This window comes from Bombus terrestris, unplaced genomic scaffold (assembly GCF_910591885.1).
Source record: "Bombus terrestris unplaced genomic scaffold, iyBomTerr1.2, whole genome shotgun sequence".
Taxonomy (NCBI): domain Eukaryota; kingdom Metazoa; phylum Arthropoda; class Insecta; order Hymenoptera; family Apidae; genus Bombus; species Bombus terrestris.
In genome coordinates, this window is record NW_025963548.1 from 942,210 (window position 1) to 947,335 (window position 5,126).

The window sequence follows — 5,126 nt, forward strand, 5'->3', positions numbered from 1 at the left end:
TTCCACGATATACATATACCTTATATTGCCTTGCATATATTTCCTGTTATTGCCTAATTTTGTCAGCGATATCGGACCACACGTTGCACTGCACTATGTGGAAATATTACTATTGATGTAAAACTATTGATAAACTCTAGACTTTCGTCAGTACGCAATTCGATAAAGACTTCCGGCTCCTCGGGCTGGCGCGAATATTTCAATGTCCCTATGTGCCAAACCGTTGGTTTGTGATACACCTTTAAGCGTCCCTCGCTGGCTGCGCTCGAAAACCATAGCCTAACCTAAAACCAATCCCTCTTGCGGTCGTTATTCGATAAGGAGGCGACTTATTTCAAATTTACTAACGGTTCGGTTCGGTTGTGAGGTTGGACTAGATTTTTACGAGCGAGCGGAGCGAGCGAGCTACGATTACAATTTCCACGCTATACATATACCTTATATTGCCTTGCATATATTTCCTGTTATTGCCTAATTTTGTCAGCGATTTCGGACCACACGTTGCACTGTACTATGTGGAAATATTACTATTTATGTAAAACTATTGATAAACTGTAAACTTTGTCAGTACGCAATTCGATAAAGACTTCCGGCACCTCGGGCTGGTGCGAATATTTCAATGTCCCTATGTGCCAACCGTTGGTTTGTGACACACCTTTACGCGTCCCTCGCTCGGTGCGCTCGCTCGAAAACTATGGCCTAACCTAAAACCAGTCCCTCTTGCGTTCGTTATTTGATAAGGAGGCGACTTATTTCAAATTTGCTAACGTGTCGGATCGGCTGTGAGGTTGGACTAGATTTATACGAGCGAGCGGAGCGAGCGAGCTACGATTTCAATTTCCAAGCTATACATATACCTTATATTGCCTTGCATATATTTCCTGTTATTGCCTAATTTAGTCAGCGATATCAGACAACACGTTGCACTGTACTATGTGGAAATATTACTATTTATATGAAACTATTGATGAAATGTAAACTTTTGTCAGTACGCAATTCGATAAAGACTTCCGGCTCCTCGGGCTGGTGCGAATATTTCAATGTCCCTATGTGCGAAACCGTTGGATTGTGACACACATTTACGCGTCCCTCGCTCGCTGCGCTCGCTCAAAAACTATAGCCTAACCTAAAACCAATCCCTCTTACGTTCATTATTCTATAAGGAGGCGACTTATTTCAAATTTGCTAACGTGTCGAATCGGTTGTGAGGTTGGACTAGATTTATACGAGCGAGCGGAGCGAGCGAGCTACGATTACAATATCCACGATATACATATACCTTATATTGCCTTGCATATATTTCCTGTTATTGCCTAATTTTGTCAGCGATATCGGACCACACGTTGCTCTGCACTATGTGGAAATATTACTATTGATGTAAAACTATTGATAAACTCTAGACTTTCGGCAGTACGCAATTCGATAAAGACTTCCGGCTCCTCGGGCTGGCGCGAATATTTCAATGTTCCTATGTGCCAAGCCGTTGGATTGTGACACACCTTTAAGCGTCCCTCGCTGGCTGCGCTCGAAAACTATAGCCTAACCTAAAACCAATCCCTCTTGCGGTCGTTATTTGATAAGGAGGCGACTTATTTCAAATTTACTAACGGTTCGGATCGGTTGTGAGGTTGGACTAGATTTTTACGAGCGAGCGGAGCGAGCGAGCTACGATTACAATTTCCACGCTATACATATACCTTATATTGCCTTGCATATACTTCCTGTTATTGCCTAATTTTGTCAGCGATATCGGACCACACGTTGCACTGCACTATGTGGGAATATTACTATTGATGTAAAACTATTGATAAACTCTAGACTTTCGTGAGTACGCAATTCGATAAAGACTTCCGGCTCCTCGGGCTGGTGCGAATATTTCAATGTCCCTATGTGCCAAACCGTTGGATTGTGACACACATTTACGCGTCCCTCGCTCGCTGCGCTCGCGCGAAAACTATAGCCTAACCTAAAACCAATCCCTCTTACGTTCGTTATTCGATAAGGAGGCGACTTATTTCAAATTTGCCAACGTGTCGGATCGGCTGTGAGGTTGGACTAGATTTATACGAGCGAGCGGAGCGAGCGAGCTACGATTACAATTTCCAAGCTATACATATACCTTATATTGCCTTGCATATATTTCCTGCAGTTGCCTAATTTAGTCAGCGATATCGGACAACACGTTGCACTGTACTATATTGAAATTTTTCTATTTATGTAAAACTATTGATAAACTGTAAACTTTTGTCAGTACGCAATTCGATAAAGACTTGCGGTTCCTCAGGCTGGTGCGAATATTTCAATGTCCCGATCTGCCAAGCCTTTGGTTTGTGACACACCTTTACGCGTCACTCGCTCGCTGCGCTCGCTCGAAAACTATAGCCTAACCTAAAACCAAGCCCTCTTGCGTTCGTTATTCGATAAGGAGGCGACTTATTTCAAATTTGCTAACGTGTCGGATCGGTTGTGAGGTTGGACTAGATTTATACGAGCGAGCGGAGCGTGCGTGCTACGATTACAATTTCCACGATATACATATACCTTATATTGCCTTGCATATATTTCCTGTTATTGCCTAATTTTGTCAGCGATATCGGACCACACGTTGCTCTGCACTATGTGGAAATATTACTATTGATGTAAAACTATTGATAAACTCTAGACTTTCGTCAGTACGCAATTCGATAAAGACTTCCGGCTCCTCGGGCTGGTGCGAATATTTCAATGTCCCTATGTGCCAAACCGTTGGATTGTGACACACATTTACGCGTCCCTCGCTCGCTGCGCTCGCTCGAAAACTATAGCCTAACCTAAAACCAGTCCCTCTTTCGTTCGTTATTCTATAAGGAGGCGACTTATTTCAAATTTAATAACTGTTCGGATCGGTTGTGAGGTTGGACTAGATTTTTACGAGCGAGCGGAGCGAGCGAGCTACGATTACAATATCCACGCTATACATATACCTTATATTGCCTTGCATATATTTCCTGTTATTGCCTAATTTTGTCAGCGATTTCGGACCACACGTTGCACTGTACTATGTGGAAATATTACTATTTATGTAAAACTATTGATAAACTGTAAACTTTGTCAGTACGCAATTCGATAAAGACTTCCGGCACCTCGGGCTGGTGCGAATATTTCAATGTCCCTATGTGCCAACCGTTGGTTTGTGACACACCTTTACGCGTCCCTCGCTCTGTGCGCTCGCTCGAAAACTATGGCCTAACCTAAAACCATTCCCTCTTGCGTTCGTTATTTGATAAGGAGGCGACTTATTTCAAATTTGCTAACGTGTCGGATCGGCTGTGAGGTTGGACTAGATATATACGAGCGAGCGGAGCGAGCGAGCTACGATTACAATTTCCAAGCTATACATATACCTTATATTGCCTTGCATATATTTCCTGTTATTGCCTAATTTAGTCAGCGATATCAGACAACACGTTGCACTGTGCTATGTGGAAATATTACTATTTATATGAAACTATTGATGAAATGTAAACTTTTGTCAGTACGCAATTCGATAAAGACTTCCGGCTCCTCGGGCTGGTTCGAATATTTCAATGTCCCTATGTGTCAAACCGTTGGATTGTGACACACATTTACGCGTCCCTCGCTCGCTGCGCTCGTTCGAAAACTATAGCCTAACCTAAAACCAAGCCCTCTTGCGTTCGTTATTCGATAAGGAGGCGACTTATTTCAAATTTACTAACGGTTCGGATCGGTTGTGAGGTTGGACTAGATTTTTACGAGCGAGCGGAGCGAGCGAGCTACGATTACAATTTCCACGCTATACATATACCTTATATTGCCTTGCATATATTTCCTGTTATTGCCTAATTTTGTCAGCGATATCGGACCACACGTTGCACTGCACTATGTGGAAATATTACTATTGATGTAAAGCTATTGATAAACTGTAAACTTTTGTCAGTGCGCAGTTCGATAGAGACTTCCGGCTCCTCGGGCTGGTGCGAATATTTCAATGTCCCTATGTGCCAAACCGTTGGTTTGTGACACACCTTTAAGCGTCCCTCGCTGGCTGCCCTCGAAAACCATAGCCTAACCTAAAACCAATCCCTCTTGCGGTCGTTATTCGACGAGGAGGCGACTTATTTCAAATTTACTAACGGTTCGGATCGGTTGTGAGGTTGGACTAGATTTTTACGAGCGAGCGGAGCGAGCGAGCTACGATTACAATTTCCACGCTATACATATACCTTATATTGCCTTGCATATATTTCCTGTTATTGCCTAATTTAGTCAGCGATATCGGACAACACGTTGCACTGTACTATGTGGAAATATTACTATTTATATGAAACTATTGATGAAATGTAAACTTTTGTCAGTACGCAATTCGATAAAGACTTCCGGCTCCTCGGGCTGGTGCGAATATTTCAATGTCCCTATGTGCCAAGCCGTTGGATTGTGACACACATTTACGCGTCCCTCGCTCGCTGCGCTCGCTCAAAAACTATAGCCTAACCTAAAACCAATCCCTCTTACGTTCATTATTCTATAAGGAGGCGACTTATTTCAAATTTGCTAACGTGTCGAATCGGTTGTGAGGTTGGACTAGATTTATACGAGCGAGCGGAGCGAGCGACCTACGATTACAATTTCCACGGTATACATATACCTTATATTGCCTTGCATATATTTCCTGTTATTGCCTAATTTTGTCAGCGATATCGGACCACACGTTGCACTGCACTATGTGGAAATATTACTATTGATGTAAAACTATTGATAAACTCTAGACTTTCGTCAGTACGCAATTCGATAAAGACTTCCGGCTCCTCGGGCTGGTGCGAATATTTCAATGTCCCTATGTGCCAAACCGTTGGTTTGTGACACACCTTTAAGCGTCCCTCGCTGGCTGCGCTCGAAAACCATAGCCTAACCTAAAACCAATCCCTCTTGCGGTCGTTATTCGATAAGGAGGCGACTTATTTCAAATTTGCTCACGTGTCGGATCGGTTGTGAGGTCGGACTAGATTTTTACGAGCGAGCGGAGCGAGCGAGCAACGATTACAATTTCCAAGCTATACATATACCTGATATTGCCTTGCATATATTTCCTGTTATTGCCTAATTTTGTCAGCGATATCGGACCACAC